Raw genomic sequence first — 18,805 nt, forward strand, 5'->3', positions numbered from 1 at the left:
AAAGGAGAAGAAAGAAAGAAGGAAGAAGAAGAAGAAGAAGAAGAAGAAGAAGAGCCCTAACAGAAAAAGGAGGTTGTTAAAAGAAGAAGAAGAAGAAGAAAAAGAACAACAACAACAACAACAACAACAACTGAAAAAAATAAGAACTAAAATAAGACAACAACAACAAGAAGAACATGCAGAAAAAGAATCAGAATATGGAGCGGCGTAAGGTTAACACAGGTCGCAATCTCGGAGGCTTGTGTACACCTGGCTGGTATCGTTTTTATGGGGTGTGTTCCGTGTCACCGCCCCCGAGTTTGCGGTACGTAATGAAGCGGTTGCCGGGATTGACGGAGCGGAGCGTAACAAAAGGGGAAAAGCGTCTACCTTCCTCGCTCCCCCGTACACCCTCACACGCGCGTTCCCTTCCCGCCATCAACAACATCGTAAGGTGAGAAAGCGAGGAAGAACTTGGTGACGCGTGAAATGTGAGACAGAGTGAGCGCGTAAAGGAAGGAGTCAAAAATAAATCACGCCAATAAATACGAGATAGGAATGAAGATAAAATAGACAAAACAGTGAACAGGTAAACCAAACAATAACAGGATAAATCGCGCCAGTAAATACGAGATAGAAAGGAAGGGAAGACAGACAAAACAGTGAACAGGTAAACCAAACAATAACAGTATAAATCACGCCAGTAAATACGAGATAGAAAGGAAGGGAAGACAGACAAAACAGTGAACAGGTAAACCAAACAATAGCAGGATAAATCACGCCAATAAATACGAGATAGGAACGAAGATAAAATAGACAAAACAGTGAAGAGGTAAACCAACCAATTACAGGATAAATCACGCCAATAAATACGAGATAGGAACGAAGATAAAATAGACAAAACAGTGAACTCGTAAACCAAACAGTAACAGGATAAATCGTGCCAAATAACAACTTCAAGTAAGAAAAAGAAAATGGAACAAAATTAAGTCAGGCAGAGAAGTGAACGCCTGAACGAAAGTCAACAAAATAAATAAATAAAAAATCGAGAAAATTGACAGACTGGAAGAAGATTGAAGCACAGAAGCCAACGTCAGGACAGGACACAACAATGGAAAAATATAAAAGGAAACAGAAAAATCGCTGACTTGCTAAAGACAATAAAGTGAAAAAGAGAAATAATCAAGAAAATAGACAGACTGGAAGAAGCTTAGAGCATAGAAGCCAAAATCAGGACAGGACGCAATAATGGAAAAATATAAAGAAACAGAGACATCGCTGACTTCCTAAAGACAATGAAGCGATGAATAAGAAAAAAAAGCTGCATGAAAAAACACCAAAACATCCATTGTTACTTAAAAGGGAGGAAGAAGAAAAAAACTAGAAAGAAAAATGTCAGTAGAGAAAGAAAACTTAATGTCAGGGAAATGAGAGGTAGGGAAAAAATATAGGATAGAAATATTAAGAACAAAACAATACAGAACAAATGTTATTAGCACAAAAACTGTACTAGATCGGCGTCGCATGACCCTCCAACACCCTCACAACAATTTATAATATGCACGTAGGGGTCTAAAATGGAAAATGCTGAAAAGTAAAGATGGCGCCACTATAAACACTTGCCTGCGCCACAACGGGCTGGAGCCGACCATCAGGCCCGACTATGAAGGCCAGCCGGCGCCACAGGCCAAACCGTAAAAAAAAAAAACAGCTGACTTTGTTTATAATGCCATGTTGTAGGGTTCATCAGGGCCAACAAATGTTATTATACAATGTCATGTCTACAATGCATGGGTAAGCCAGGAAAACAACTTGAAGAGAACAACAACAACACTAAGAAGATGGAAAATCTGTTGATCGGCGACTGCGACGCCGATAAAAAGAAAAGATAAAAAAGAACAGATCGGTGACTCTCAAGACTGAAGAAAAAAACTGCGAAAAGAAAAACAAATATTTCAACTTAGGAGGAAAGTAGGACACTCGCTCTCATTCCCTTCGTCGTACAAAAACAGAAAAAATAAAAGGAGAGATCACTGACAAGTATAAAAAATAAGTAACTAATAAAAAAACTTTCACTCAAGGACCAACCAGCCAACGAGATACACAGCCAGACAGACACCAAGCCAGACAAACAGGATAGAAAGAACACAGACACTCTTAACCTCGCACGAAACTGTCACAACAAACAAGAACAGTTCACGTCCTTAGAGTAAAACATTTCCCCTCTGTGTCATCCGCTTCGTGCGTCTTCTTTACGGAGAGAGATAAACTTGTATATATGTTTTTTCATCCTCGAATTACTGTCTACAAAGTTTCTTGATTGTCTCCCCTTCTGTCGCCGGGCCGGTCCTTCACTCAGTACTCGAGAAATGACGAAGATGTAAGAGGTGAAGAGATGAGAAACAGCTTGATGGGAAATAAAGAAATGAGGAAGAGATAAGAGGTTAAGAGATGAGAGACAGCTAGATGGGAAATAAAGAAATGAGGAAGAGATAAGAGGTTAAGAGATGAGAGACAGCTAGATGGGAAATAAAGAAATGAGGAAGAGATAAGAGGTTAAGAGATGAGAGACAGCTAGATGGGAAATAAAGAAATGACTAGGAGATAAGAGATGAGAGACAGATGGGAAATAAAGAAATGACTAGGAGATAAGAGGTGAGGAAATGAGAGACAGATGGAAAATAAAGAAATGACTAGGAGATAAGAGGTGAGGAAATGAGAGACAGCTAGATGGGGAATAAAGAAATGACTAGGAGATAATAGCTGAGGAGATGAGAGACAGATGGGAAATAAAGAAATGACTAGGAGATAAGAGATGAGAAGATGAGAGACAGATGGAAAATAAAGAAATGACTAGGAGATAAGAGGTGAAGAGATGAGAGACAGATGGGAAATAAATAAATGACTAGGAGATAAGAGGTGAAGAGATGAGAGACAGCTAGATGGGAAATAAAGAAATGACAAGAAGATAAGAGGTGAAGAGATGAGAGACAGATGGGAAATAAAGAAATGACTAGGAGATAAGAGGTGAAGAGATGAGAGACAGATGGGAAATAAAGAAATGACTAGGAGATAAGAGGTGAAGAGATGAGAGACAGATGGAAAATAAAGAAATGACTAGGAGATAAGAGGTGAAGAGATGAGAGACAGCTAGACGGGAAATAAAGAAATGACTAGGAGATAACAGGTGAAGAGATGAGAGACAGATGGGAAAGAAAGAAATGACTAGGAGATAATAGGAAGAGACGAGAGACAGCTAGATGGGAAATAAAGAAATGACTAGGAGATAATAGGAAGAGATGAGAGACAGTTAGATGGGAAAATAAAGAAATAAGGGATAAAAATAAAAGAAATAGAGATAAGAGATCGAGATAAAGATTCCAAGATACAAATGAGATACAGATACACAGGATATAAAAAAGATATAATAGACATAAGAGATAAATAGATAAGATAGAACTAAGACAAAGATCATTGATAAAGAAATGAGATAAAGAAACAGAGATAATAAATAAATAGATATATCAGAAATAGAGGAGAAATAGAGAGGATGAAGACGGTGAAACATATGAAACAAAAAGGAAGAGATATAAAGGAAGAGGAGGAGGAGAACAAGAGACGATGCAGAAGGGGAATAAAGATGAGAGGAGGAAGAAGGACGAAGGAGAGGAAAGGAAAAAGGAATAAAGAGTAAAAGGGTAGACGAAGAAGATATTAAATGAAGGAAGAGGAGGAGGAATATATGAAGAAAAACTATGAATTGAAAAGAAAAAGAAAAGATATGAGAAGAATTTCCTGACTGTCTCTTCCTTCTCCTCCTCCCTCCTCTCTCCCTCCTCTCTCTCTCTTCTCAAACTCTGAGCACTCAACTTGTACTGAAAAAAAAATGAAAAAACTCCTGTCCAAAATGAAAAGAAAAAGAAAACAAAGAAACGGGAAGTTGAGAACGGAAATGAGGGAGAAAGCAGGGAAAAAAAGTAAAGTATGTAAACAAAGAAGAACCATTAGACCGAATGTGTGTGTGTGTGTGTGTGTGTGTGTGTGTGTGTGTGTGTGTGTGTGTGTGTGTGTGTGTGTGTGTGTAGTAGCTAGTATGCTTATTCACTTAAAACCCACTTTGATATACTTTGTGTGTGTGTGTGTGTGTGTGTGTGTGCGTGTGTAGGTAGTTGAAATGTCCCAAACTCTTCCAGAAATCCAATTACAATACCCATATTTTTACAGAATACTCTAAGAATCTACTACCAAAGCTACAGAGCCTTTATAAAACTCTTCCTCCTCCTCCCTTTCCTTCTCCTTCTCCTTTTATTTACCTTTTCCTCCTCCTTTCATCTCCTCGTCCTTTCATCTGCCTCTTGTCTTTCCCTTCTAAGGTAAGTGCTGATAATGGACAGGTGGGCGACACGGCATTACCTGCAGCGCACCTGAACACACACCTGGCTGCCCTTCACCTTGCCTGTAGTCATCACTTAAGCCACCTGACCAGCTTTTTACCAGTAATCGATACAGGGAAACGCGCATTAAGAAAATTAGCTTAGGTAAGAGAAAGAGGAAGTGCAGGACGAGGAGGAGGAGGAGGAGGAAGAGAAGAAGTGGAAGGATTTGGAACAGAGGAAGAAGAGAAGGAATAAAAACAAGATGCACGAGAGGAGAGAGAAGAGAGATGTAACAAACCATTGAGAAGATAGCGATTGTATTGAAGATGAAGGAATAAGGGGAAGAAGAGGAGGAAAGGAGGACGAGGAGGAGGAGGAGAAGGAAGAGAAGAAAAGGAAGACGAGGAGAGCGAAGAGAAAGAAGGAGGATGAAACAGTGGAAAATCATAAACGAAATCATGAAAAGAATATGAAGAAATAGAACAACAAGACGAAGAAGGAAGAAAACAAGAAAAATGATTGAGAAAATGAAAAAAAAAAACAGAGGGCAATTCGAAGCGAGTGTGTACTGATAGGAGAAAGAAAAAAAATGGGTAAAAAAACAGTAAACGTCACTTTCAATGAGAGAGAGAGAGAGAGAGAGAGAGAGAGAGAGAGAGAGAGAGAGAGAGAGAGAGAGAGAGAGAGAGAGAGAGAGAGAGAGAGAGAGAGAGAGAGAGAGAGAGAGAGAGAGAGAGAGAGAGATAGAGAGGAGAGAGAGAGGTAGAGAGAGAGAGAGTCGTGCACACTTTTTATGGTCTCCACACCCTCACTTTCCTCACCTCTTTCCTTTCATGTGTGAAAAAAGCTTTCTTATCTCTTTTTCTTCCTTCTTATCTCTTTCATTCGTTTCATTCGTCTTTTATTCCTCTCCTTTCCACCACTACATTTTCACATTTTTCTTTTATTTTTGCAGTTTCCTTTTTTTCAAGTCTTCACAGCTGCTTCCTTTGATATGTTTATTTGCTTTTCCTTAGGGTTAGTATTTTTTTATGTGTGTGTGTGTGTGTGTGTGTGTGTGTGTGTGTGTGTGTTAGCAAGTGTGCGTAAGTGTCTGTAAGTGTGTGTCTATTATTTCTTCTTTCATTTTACGTCCTCGTGCTTATCCTCCTCCTCCTCCTCCTCCTCCTCCTCCTTCTCCTTCTCCTCCTCCTCCTCCTCCTCCTCCTCCTCCTCATCATCATCATCATCATCATCATCATCATCATCATCATCATCATCATTATCCATCTCCCCCTTCTCCTCCTTTCTATTCTTTCTTTCTTCTTCTTCTTCTTCTTTCTTCTTCTTCTTCTTCTTCTTCTTCTTCTTCTTCTTCTTCCTCCTCCTCCTCCACAGCCAGGTGTTTTACCTCACCTGTCCTTTAATTTTCCTCCTCGTCAGCCAATTGTTTCCGCGCGACACCTCCGGTAAAAATGTTCTTCCGTTCTGATGCACTTCACGATTTAATTTTCCTCTCCTCCTCTCCTCTCTCTGTTATTCACCTTTCTTTCTTCTGCTCAATTCTCCGTTTTCACCTTTTGTATTCTTTTATCCTTCTCTTTCACCTTCGAGCCTTCCTCACATCTCTCTCTCTCTATGGCTTCAATCAGTTTTCAGAAAAGTTCAATGTTCAATCTTGTAGAAGGAGGGTAAATTGATACGAGAGAGAGAGAGAGAGAGAGAGAGAAGAGAGAGAGAGAGAGAGAGAGAGAGAGAGAGAGAGAGAGAGAGAGAGAGAGAGAGAGAGAGAGAGAGAGAGAGAGAGAGAGAGAGAGAGAGAGAGAGAGAGAGAGAGAGAGAGAGAGAGAGAGAACCTTCAGTTAAGCACAACTAATCGTAGCTGGGACGGTTAGGCTTACAGCGGTTCATTAGGCCCATTACACAATATTGGACACGCTGAATATTCACCTCTCAAGCAAAGGTGAACGCTAATTACCGCTATTAGCATAGTTAGTAATCAGGATTATATTGTCAGGCTCAAAGCGACGGCAAATAATCTACGAGGCAAAAAAAGCATTGGTGAAACTTTTATCTTATGAATTAATATTGATAAATCGTATGAGTATCATTTCTATCAGTAATAATTATAGTAGTAGAAGTAGTAGTAGTAGTAATAATAATAATAATAAAAATAATAATAATAATAATAATAATAATAATAATAATAATAATAATAATAATAATAATAATAATAGGAGAAGAAGAAGAAGAAGAAGAAGAAGAAGAAGAAGAAGAAGAAGAAGAAGAAGAAGAAGAAGAAGAAGAAGAAGAAGAAGAAGAAGAAGAAGAAGAAAAAGAAGAAGTAGAAGAAGAAGAAGAAGAAGAAGAAGAAGAAGAAGAGAAAAGGAGAAGAAGAAGGGAAGAAGCTGAAGAACAAGAACAAAAAAAAAAGCAGAAAAGAAGAAGAAGAAGAAGAACAGCAACAACATTAATTACAACAACAAACACAACAACAACAACAACAACAACAACAACAACAACAACAACCGGTAACGTAAAAATATATATAGCAGATCCTAATATTTCATCTGATCCTTTCCTTCGTTATGTGTGAAATGTCGAGTCAGAAAAAGGATGCCTTCCCCGAACCTCTAAATGACTCGGAGGAAAAAGGTGAAAAAATGAATTCGCGAAGATAAATTAATAAGAGAAATGAATGAGGTTAATGAAAGAGAAGAGGAGACGTGGAGACGTGAGTAGGACCTCTCTCTCTCTCTCTCTCTCTCTCTCTCTCTCTCTCTCTCTCTCTCTCATTCACAGACATATACACACATATACACAGACAGACACAAGAGATAGAAGACATATAGATAAGTAGATAGACAAACAGGTAAATAGATAGATAGATAGATAAACAAACACACAGATAAATAGATAGAGAGTTTCAGTCCATTGACCGCAGGATATATTGTTCAGTTGCAATATTCAAATAAATGTTTACTGATTCGGCGAGGTACACACACACACACACACACACACACACACACACACACACACACACACACACACACATATACAAACACGAACACACACATACAAATCCACGGAAAGTCACCAACACCAAACAAAAATAAAAAGGCCTGTAAGTGAAACGCGGGATGCAGTTTCCGTAGAGTTTTATATAATTGCACCTACGAGACGGACAAAGACGAAAGGGAAAAATAATTAATGTAAGAAGAATAACACACCTACATACACACACACACACACCTACACACCTACACACACACACACACACACACACACACACACACACACACACACACGCCTTTCGTTTCCTTATCAGAAGACTCAATGAGAGGGAGGAACAAACGTCTCCAGAGATATTTGTTTTCTTAGAGCGACAAAAGAGTCCCGTGGCTGCCAAAGACGTGTGTGTGTGTGTGTGTGTGTGTGTGTGTGTGTATGAGTGGGTGTCCTTTTGTTTATTGTATATTTTCATTCGAGTTTAAAATATAGTCCAGTGTGCTTTATAGATTTCAAGTGTTTTAGTTTTTTTTACCGTGTTTCTTGTGTTTTATTCGTTTTATGTGCTGTATGTTTTGTGGTGCCAAGTGTTCTTATTACCTTGTACGTATTCTGCGCTTTTGTTTAGTGTATATTTTCATTCTGAGTTTTAAAGAAATGCTAGTTTTTGGACCATTTTGTAAAATAGAGATTGATACGTTTTATTGTAAGTTATGGTCAATAAATATCTATCTATCTATCCATCTGTGTGTGTGTGTGTGTGTGTGTGTGTGTGTGTGTGTGTGTGTGTGTGTGTGTGTGTAACAGGAAGAGAGAAAGGGGTGGTGAGAAAGGGGGATTAGAGGAAGGCAGAGAAAGTGAGTGAATAAAATGAAAAATAAAAAATAAAATAATAATCCTCGCTTGGACAAAATGTGAAATATGCAAAATAAAATCATCAATGAAATACTTTTTAAAACGAACGTAGTATTGCCCAATAATCTCTCTCTCTCTCTCTCTCTCTCTCTCTCTCTCTCTCTCTCTCTCTCTCTCTCTCTCTCTCTCTCTGTCTTCTCTCTTCTCTTCTTCTTTCTCCCTCTCCTCTCCCTCTCCTCTCTCTCTCTCACTCTCCTGGCCGAGGTAGCGTCAACCTGCTATAACCTCTCGCAATTCGACGCCATAAAGTGCGCTATCTCCGCCTGAATAAAGTGCGTAAAACAATAAAGGCGACAATCTTTTTTCATTCTCACTTTACTCCACTCACGCCAGCCTAGCAAATGAGCCTCCCAACGCCGCACCATAAGCCACCAATACGAGTTAACCCAGTTTCAGCATCTCCTAATCATACGCTGAGTTGGAGAAAGAGGTGTGGCTTGCGTGCACTAGCCAATGATATGCACGTATTGGCTAAGATGGAGGAGCCTATTTGCCATCTTAATCCGAACACACTATTACGAAAGATTACTCCACAGAACACCTTTGTATTTAATTCCTCTTTATCACAAAACAAATTACGATGCGTTACTGACTCCACAATTACATTTTTAAGTGTATATCAAAGGAAACTGTCTTTTTCAACTAATTATCTGACGTTTAATTGTGTGTGTGTGTGAGAGAGAGAGAGAGAGAGAGAGAGAGAGAGAGAGAGAGAGAGAGAGAGAGAGAGAGAGAGAGAGAGAGAGAGAGAGAGAGAGAGAGAGAGAGAGAGAGAGAGAGAGAGAGAGAGAGAGAGAGAGAGAGAGAGAGTGTGAGAGAGAGAGAGAGAGAGAGAGAGAGAGAGAGAGAGAGAGAGAGAGAGAGAACGCTATGCATCACAAGAGAAACAAAACTCAATATGTTAAGGGAAAAATATTTGTTTTGTTTTAATTTCCACTTCACAAAGATAAACAGTTTAATTAAGGCCCTGGAGAGAGAGAGAGAGAGAGACAGTGGGGAAGCCACAGGAAGGAAACTCGTCACAATGTCTATACTCTCTCCAGGTAGTAAAAAAGTTAACAATAAAAGCAGTAGAGGGTGAGAGAGAAAGGGTTGCCGTCTGTATTGGCTCCTGTGGGCTCGTCCTGGTTCTTTGTTCCGACTCTGTCACTTGTTCATAAAAGCGGCGCACGTGTTAGTGATGGCAACAAGTCTTACGATAATACAGGCATTCATAAACCGTAAAATATAAAGTGAAAGTAAGGAAAGATAGTGTTTTTTTCTGCATATTCAACTTTTTTTTTAATGGTAATGACTATGGTACAAGAGGTGATATGTATAATGTGTCCTAATATGAAAATAAACATTACGAATTAATATAAAAGAAAAGAAAGATATAAAAAAGAAATTTAATGTTAACAGGGGACCTCATTTATGATTTCTTCGTTTGCCCGTTTATGGAAGTGGTTTCAGTTATAAAGTTAATAAGATATAAATAAATAAAATTAATAAGCAGTCCTTAAGTGAAAACGTAAAACCAATAGAAATAATAGAAATGTAAAGAAAAAAAAGTAATCATTGACCAAACCGATTTAGTTGTGATGTTGTGTGTGTATTCAAGTAGATTATCGCTCGTTGATGGAAATGACATTAGAGATATAGTTACTAGTTTTGGAATGAAGCAAAAATAGATGATAGATAAATAAACATAAATAAAGGAATTTAATAAAAGGAATGGCTAACCTCATCCGACTGAGTGTTTTCCGTTGGTGTAAATATTTTCTCGCGTGTTAATGAGAGTGGCGGAGGCTTTAGTATTAATCATGACTTTTATAATGAAAAAAGTTAGAAATATAAATGAAAAGTGAATATGGGAAAAAGAAATTAATTAATGGTTGATCTGATTAAATTCCGAGTTTTTCGAACGTGTAGTTAATGTTTTATTTTGATTACTGAAGCGGGAAAAAACTGAAGGGAAAAGTAATAAATTATGGAAGAAAAAAAAATGTGTTGTGTGTGTTCAGTGTATTTCATTGGCCTTGCTGCATTTGTTGTTGTTGTTGTTGTTGAAGATGATGATGATGATGATGATGATGATGATGATGTTGTTGTTGTTGTTGTTGTTGTTGTTGTTGTTGTTGTTTGTGCATATATGACATTAACTCACCTCCAACTTTTTTTTTCATATCATATCATTCTTTATTTTTTTTCAATATTAACAAACCTATACACACACACACACACACACACACACACACACAAAAAAAAAAAAAAAAAAAAAAAAAAACACACAGAGGCGCGTTATCTAGGTCACAAGAGGCAAAATATGACGTAAAAGGCAGGAAATTTAATCCGGAGCCGACATCTACGGAGTTTTTTTCTTCTCTTTTAAGCTTTTTCGCGGCTTAAGGCGGAATGATGTAAGGTATACAACTAATATTTATACTCTCTCTCTCTCTCTCTCTCTCTCTCTCTCTCTCTCATTGTCTTCCTCCCTTAATGCGTTTCTATATATCTCTCTTTTATTCTCTAATCTCTTTTTTCCCTTTGAACGCCTCCCAGTCTCTCTATCTTCCTCTTGTTTCGTCTCTCTCTCTCTCTCTCTCTCTCTCTCTCTCTCTCTCTCTCTCTCTCTCTCTCTCTCTCTTGAAGGAAAGAAAAAGAGTAAAATTAAACAAACTGAAAGTGTGAACGAAAAATATAAAGAAAAGAACAGAGAAAAGCGAGACAGAGAATATAAGATAAAGAAAGAAAGCAAAACAGGAACGAAAAGGAACAAAGTAAAATGAAAGAAAAAAATGAAATACAAGTGAAGTGAAAATGAAAAATAAAGGAAAAAAAAAAACGAAACGAAGCAGAGAGAGGATACGAAAACATAAATTGCAAAAGAAGAGGAACGAAAGATAAGATAAACAGAAGATGACGAAATACAGTTAATTAATACACAGGACAGACCGAGCACGTAAAAAAAAAACTAAGAAAAAAAGAGTAAGAAAATAAAACACCAACACACAAAAAAAAAATATTTGGGCGGATTAATAAAGTAACGATAATTAAAAAGAAGGAGGAGGAGGAGGAGGAGGAGGAGGATTGAAGGGAACATAAAAAAGGAAATGGGGGGAAAGAAACGATGGAGTTAATTAAAGACTCTGGCCAATAGACGAGATGAGGAGGAGGAGGACAAAGAAGCGGAAGAAAGATGAAGAGGATGAAAGGAGAGTAGAATGAGGGTGGAAAAAATAGTGTCAAAAATGTGTAAAAAAATGTCTAAAGTATGTGTAAAATGTGTTACAAAAATGCAAAGAAAATATGGCATGTAAAATCGCGAGGATAAAAATTGAAAAATGTCATAAAAAGTGAAAAATATGTAAAAAAATGAACAAAAATAAGTAAAAACGTGTAAAATTTGTTATCATGTAAAATAAATATGTATAATTGTGCAATCTCTTTTTCTGTCTCTCTTTCTCCTACTTTCTAGTTGCCTCTCTTTGTTTCCTTTTTTCTCAACTTTCTCGTTGTTCAGTTTCTCTCATTCCTTTCCCATTCTCTGTCTATTTTCTGTGTTGTTCTGTTTTGTTCTATCTGTCTGTCTGTCTGTATTTACGTTTCTTTGTTGTATTCTACCTTTTGGTATATTTTCTTTTCTTTCACCAGCTTATTGTTTTTCAATGTTTTATCCTCTCTTTCTTTTTTTCTCTCTATCCATTTATCCATTATTTTATCTGTCTATTTTTTTTATCTCTATCAGTCTATCTATCTTTCTATCAATCTATTTCTCTATCTACCTATCGATTTATCTTTCTATCGATCTATGTATCAATCAACCTATCTTTTTTTCTCTCTCAGTAACCTTCTAAGGACATTTCCGAGGCGCACATTCACTCAGTCACCTCCGTACTCGAGAAATATTAACGTCTGCCTCAACATTGCCCATTTTCTGTCACACGAGGACGCTGCTTTCTCGGTACGATCTCCCGTTTTTCCTCCTCTGAGTGCGATCTCGCGTGTCTGATATCCAATATTGCCTCGAAACGCGTGTATACTTGAGTGTCCCTTCAATAATTCTCATTTTATCTGTCTCAAGAGTACGCTTGTCTCTCTCGGGACGATCTGAACTTTTCCTGCGTCCTTTCAGTGTGATACTTGTAGGCTTAATGGTTCTTACTGCACTTGACACATTCGTATATATTCCTTTTTACGATATGAGAGGTACAAGATGTATTGATAGCGATTTTCTGGATAGCCTTTGAGTATAGTTCTTTGGGTTCTAAAAGTTTTGGTAGTAGTCGTAGTCGTAGTGGTAGGAGTAGTAGTAGTGGTCGTAGTCGTAGTCGTAGTCGTAGTAGTAGTAGTAGTAGTAGTAGTAGTAGTAGTAGTATATGGTCACAAAACAATGCAAACGACTTTTTTTCTTCTTTTCCTTTTCCTCTTCTAGTTTTGATCTCTCTCTCTCTCTCTCTCTCTCTCTCTCTCTCTCTCTCTCTCAAGAAGGGACGAAACTTCACGAGACGCAACGCAGTAATACAAGAGCATGTCAACGAGAGGAGGAGACGGAGGAAGGAAGCAGAAGGAGAGGAGGCAAAGTAGGGAGGAGGAGGAGAGAAAGGGAGAGAAAAAGAAGAGGAGCAAACACGGTACACTCTGATGCTAAGTTTCCCGATTCGATCAAGTCTCTCCTTTGGTAACATTTTTCAAGTCCTAGCAAGTGATCCTTTTATTGCGAGGAGAGAAGGATAAGAGGATGGGAGGGGGGGAATGGGGGAGGAGTACGAGGAGGAGGACGAGGAGGAGGAGGAGGAGGACGAGGTTGAGGAGGAGAATGTGAGGAGAATGAGGAGGGTCGAAAAAGTTGTAAGCTGGAGAAAGAAGAATAAGTGAAGTAGAATGAGGAAGAGTGAAAAGGAAAGAGGAGAAAGGGAAAACGAGAAGAAAAAGAGGTAGAAAAGGAATATGAGAGAGAGAGAGAGAGAGAGAGAGAGAGAGAGAGAGAGAGAGAGAAATTGGAGGATAGGTACGGAGAAACACTCAACGAGGATAAGAAGTAGGAGGAGGAGGAGGAGGAGGAGGAGGAGGAGGAAAAAACCGGTAACGAGGAAAAGTAGGAAAAGAAGAGGAAAAGAGAAAAGTGGAAGAAAACCAATGAAAACGACAAAAAAAAGAAAAAAAATTAAAAAAGACATTTAAAAGACAGCAAAAAACGGTAAAGAAGAAAGATAGGAAAAGAAGAGAAAAAGACAGGGAGAAAACCGATAAAAGAAAAAAAACGAAGAAAACAATAAGAATGACAAAAAAAAAACATATTTACCAAATTATGTAAAAAAAAACGGAATCAAAACAAAATATTAAATTGGAGAAAACGGGAAAAAAAAAATCCGTTGAGAAAAAGAAAAAAAATACTAGTCAAAAATAAATATAAAAAAATAACAAACTTGCAAACTGATAAAAATACCCGACACTATACAAACACGAAAAAAAACATATATATAAAAAAACAACCTCCAAACAGGCAAAAATAAATATAAATCCCTTACAAAAAAATATATATACCTGGGCATAAGCGAAGTGGAGTTGATGGCGCTGGTGAAGTTGATGGGTGACTAAAGAAAATAAATAAGAAGTGAAAAATATATAGAGAAAAATATAATCAGGTGAAGGTGGCGTGGGAGCAAAAGAGCGCAGGTGACATTGGCCAGGTAGGAAAGGTGAGGGCACGGCCTGAAGCTATTTAATTATTTCGCTAATGACCGCACCTGACGCCTGACACCTGAGCACGGATTTCATCAAGAGGTGAGAAAAGGTGTGAGTGGAAGAGAGTGAGAGTGAGAGAAGAGAGGGGGGTAGAGAGAGAGAGAGAGAGAGAGAGAGAGAGAGAGAGAAGGAAAGAAAGGAACAAACTAAAAAGAAACAAAAAGAACGATAAAAAAAGATAGGAAAACAAAGAAAAAAAGAGAGAAGAGAAAAAGACGAAGTGAAATAAAACAGGTTAACCAAGAACAAACAGAGGAATAAAAGAAAAAAAGAAAAAAAGAAGAGCGAAAAACATTCCAAACAAAAGAAAATCGGAGAGAACGAGGGCAAAAAAAAAAAAGGAAATCAGGTTACGAAGCGAGAGAGAGAGATACCTTATTCGACTCCAACCCAAATGTCGATTAAAAAAACAATAAAGTGACGCTGTTGATTCCTGAGTGACGGCCCTGATACCCCCCCTCCCCCTCTCCCTTCCGCCCCCCCACACCCCCTGCCCCCTTGACCCCCCTCACCCCTCAATGGACACTCGGCTAACTGGACAAAGGGAAAGCAAACACGAGTAAGCAAAACAATAAGGTGGACGCTTGGTAAAAAGGGTGTGTAGCTGTGTTTAAGTACCCACGTTCGATTCTCCTCCCTATCCTGAACCTCTTATGCTTTACATCCTGGTCTTCATATTATTATTATTATTATTATTATTATTATTATTATTATTATTATTATTATTATTATTATTATTATTATTATTATTTGTCATCTCCTTCTTCTTCATCTTCTTCTTTTTCTTTTTTTTCTTCTTCCTTCTCCTCCTCCTCCTAAGGTTTCCCCGATAGTGGCTCTTCATTCTCCCACTTTCCTCCTCCTCCTCCTCTTCCTCCTCCTCCTCCTCCTCCTCCTCCTCCTCCTCCTCCTCCTCCTCCATCTTCATACTTGATTCATTATTCCTTCGTGCAACATCATCTATTCTTTTGCTTTATCACTCCCTCCTTCTCCTCCTCCTCCTCTTCCTCCTCCTCCTCCTCCTCCGTTTGGTGCCCCGCCTGTTTGATGTTCCGCCGCGTTTGTCTTGTCTCTCAAATTGTTACCTGGAATACGATATCACCTGGCCCTCATACCTGATGCCGGGGACACACCCACACACCCACCCACCCACCCACACACACACACACACACACACACACACACACACACACACCTCGTTTTCGTTCTCTTTTCTGCTCTCATCCTCTTCTACCATCTCTTGTTACCCGTATTTTAACTCCTCCTCCTCCTTCTCCTTCTCCTTCCTCCTTCTCCTCCTCCTCGTCCTCCTTATATTTCTTCTTTCTGATCATTATTATTTTCTCTGTTCTCTTTCTTCTTTTTATGGCTTTCCTCTCTATTCCTCCTTCTCCTCTTCTTACACACACACACACACACACACACACACACACACACACACACACACACATATACACACACATTATTAATCACTTTTTTTCTATATATATTCCAATTTTACCCTTGTACTCTTTCTCTATGCACACACACACACACACACAAACACACACACAATTACCCCCCCCACACACACACACATACACACAGAAAAAATTGACAGATATCTTAAACAACGGAGCCACTCATGGTCACCGCGGCATTCTCCACTCTTAGCTACACAAGTCTGTCCTTCGCTGGTCTATTTCCGGCCAACGACAACCATCAGAAGCATACGAACGAGCATCCCCTTGCATTAGGCGGAGACCTCTTTATACCGTCAACAGCACTACAGGGGGAAGAGAGCGTGAGGTCGACGTAGGTTTAAAATGTGGTGCGAGTTGAGGGAGATGAGGGAGTGGATGCTGAGGGTACAGATCTTACCTCCACTTTACCTTCTCCTCCTCCTCCAACTCCTCCTCGTTTTCCTTCTTATTTTCGTCCTTTTCCTCTTTCTCTTTTCTTTTTTCTCTTTCCCTTCCGCTTCCTCCTCCTCCTCCGATTCACTTCCTCTTACTGCTTCTCTCTCTTTCTCTTCCTCTTCTTCTTCTTCTTCCATCACCACCACCACCACCTCCTCCTCCTAATCCGCCTCTTCCTCCCCCCACTCCTCCTCACCAACCCCCTCCCCCGCCACTCACACACCTTTGAAGCACCTGAGCCAGCCTGCCAATCAACGCGTGCACACACGCACGCACGCCCACCAAATGACATCGACACAAAAACTCAATCGGCAAAGCTGCTCACGTCGACGAGGCTCCACTTCGGTCACGTCAGCCGCAGGTACGAGTTAATTTGTTTTTGTTTTTGTTTATGTTATTCTTTACTTGTAATTTATCAACTGTTTACTTCATTATTTGTTGTTATTGTTGTTATTGTTTGCTAGTTGGTGTGTTTATTACTTATTAACTTATTTGCTTGTGTTGTTTGTTTACTATTCTTATTGTTTGTTTGTTGTTTACTTACTTGTTTATCTCTTGTTGGTGTTGATGTTGTTTGTTTGTTTGTTATTTCGCATACTTGTTCATTTGTTTACTTATCCGGTTGTTATTATCGCTGCTGTTACTGTTTATTTTTCTTTGTTATTTACTGTTTACCTATCTATTGTTGTTGTTATTGTTTATTTGTTATTCATGTGTTTACTAATTTGTGTATCGGTTCGTTCGCTAATAACTCCCGCAGAATGTATCAAGACACCTCTCCACCCGAAACTGACCTCCCTTTTGGCCACTTTTACTTTTGTCTGTTGTGGGAGCGGTGAGTAGCGGGCTTTTTTCCTTCACTCTTTTTGTTGTCCTTGAGCCGTCTCCTTTGCTGTAAAAAAAAAAAAAAAAAAAAAAAGAGGTGAAAGCCTTACACATACACAGTCGAAGGTAAATTTTTGTCACTTATTAATCCATTTATTCACTTATACACTTTTCATTTCACTTTAAGGTCAGAAAAATCATGCCATCATCAGCACTGTTTCCTTAAAGTTCAAAATATAATCTAGCATGTGGTTTCCATGGACAGTTATTTATCCTATCTATTCATTTATCTATTCAGTCATCTATCTATTTAATCACACGAGCGAGAGAGAATCGTACCACCAACACCATTACGCAAGCCTTTTAGAGCACAAGAAGATTATGTGGGTGGTGGTGGTGGTGGTGGTGGTGGAGGATGCAGAGGTCATTTCCTTGTTATGTCATCCCTTACGTATAGTTACATGAACCTCCCTATCTCTTATTTGCTTATACTCGCGGTGGGAAAGTCGCGCAAACATCATTATTTCTTGCACGGCTCAAAGGCTTATGCGGGTGAGTGGCGCAGCTTGTGTTCTGGTGAGTGTATTACTGAGTGTCGTGTGTCGGTAACAGCTGTGTGGGGGACGAACGGGGAAGTGGAGAGCGGACGGGAGTGAGGAGAAGGAGGGAGAGAGCAAGGGGGAGAGGGGGGAGAAGGGGGAGAGAGAGAGAGAGAGAGAGAGAGAGAGAGAGAGAGAGAGAGAGAGAGAGAGAGAGAGAGAGAGAGAGAGAGAGAGAGAAGGGAAAAATGAGAGGGGGGGGTAAGAAGAGAGAGGGAAGAAAGGAAAGGAAAGAGGAGGGAAAGAAAAGGGAGGTGATAAAAGGAGGAGTAAGAAGAGACGAGAGGAAAGGAATGGAGGAAGAGAGACAGAGAAAAGAGAAGAGAGGAAAAAGGAAGGAAAGAAAAAGGATGTGAGAGAGAGAGAGAGAGAAGGGAAAAAAGGAGAAGGGGAAGAAGAGAGAGGGAGAAGAGAGGATCTTTTTTTTTTTTTGTCTCCTTATCACAAACACATATTCCTCGATTTTCCCATATGTAATCTATCTAATCTTACCCTTGACTGACTGACGGACGAACTGACTAAATGGGTGACTGACTAACCGACTGACTGACTAACCTGCTGATTGAAAAAAGGAACTGATTGATTGCATGACCAACTCTAACTAACTGATTGCTTACCTAATGCACACCCTCCACTCTATTATTTATTTATTTTATTTTTACCTATACATTTTTTTTTCTATATGTTGAGATAATGGAACACTGCAATCACGAGAAAAGGAAATGTTGTTACTGTTAAAGGAATACGTGCTCTCTCTCTCTCTCTCTCTCTCTCTGAAAATACACATTTTTCCTCAATTTATCTTCGGCTTCATTTTTTCTCTTTCCTTTTATTTCTGACCAAATTCTCTCTCTCTCTCTCTCTCCATATATTCTGTTTCCATCTTTTCTCCTTTATTGTTTCCTTTCCCTCCTTCACTCATTTCCTTTCTCTCTTACTTCCTTCATTCCTTCATTTCCTCTCCCCCCTATCCTCTTCCCTTCCTTTCTTCCCCACTTTCTTCCTTCCATCCTTCCCTTTCCTCTCTCCTCTCCTCTTCTCTTCCCCTTGTTGCTTCCTTCCACCTCTTACCTCTCTCCCCTCTTCTTCATTTCACATTCCACTCCTTTCTCCATTCCATCATTTCTTTCATTCTTTCTCTACTTCACTCCCTTCCATCCTTTTTTCTTTCATTTCCTTCATTCTCACTCCACTCTTCTTCTTTCCTTCCTTATTCCCCTCCTTTGCTCCATCCATTATATTTTTCCCTCTTTCTTTAACTCATTCCCTTCCTTCCTTTTTTCCTTCATTTCCTTCATTCTCACTCCACTCTTCTTCTTTCCTTCCTTATGCCCCTCCTTTCTTCCATCATTTAGTTACATTTCCCTCTACATTTCTTCCCTCCTTCCTTCCTTCCTTCCTTCCTTTTTTCATTCTCTTCACTCTCTCCCACTCTCTTCCTCTCATCCTTCCTTCTCCTTCATTCATTCCTTCCTTCCCTCGCTGACCAAATATCTTC

The 18,805-nt window shown here is 39.1% G+C and overlaps 1 protein-coding gene across 4 annotated transcripts in view; it reads right to left on the reverse strand.

Annotated features, from left to right (window-relative positions):
- The window catches only part of LOC126982937 (ras-related protein Rap-1b-like), a 194,739-nt gene that overhangs the window by 48,986 nt on the left and 126,948 nt on the right, over positions 1–18,805 (reverse strand). The window contains exon 3 of one of the 4 annotated variants that reach the window (XM_050835214.1): positions 16,678–16,775. The exons of the other annotated variants lie outside the window; for them this stretch is intronic. The gene's annotated coding sequence lies outside the window, so the exon portion shown is untranslated. The remainder of the gene's footprint in view (positions 1–16,677; positions 16,776–18,805) is intronic. 4 annotated transcript variants of the gene reach the window in all.

The sequence above is a fragment of the Eriocheir sinensis genome, chromosome 52, assembly GCF_024679095.1.
Source record: "Eriocheir sinensis breed Jianghai 21 chromosome 52, ASM2467909v1, whole genome shotgun sequence".
Taxonomy (NCBI): domain Eukaryota; kingdom Metazoa; phylum Arthropoda; class Malacostraca; order Decapoda; family Varunidae; genus Eriocheir; species Eriocheir sinensis.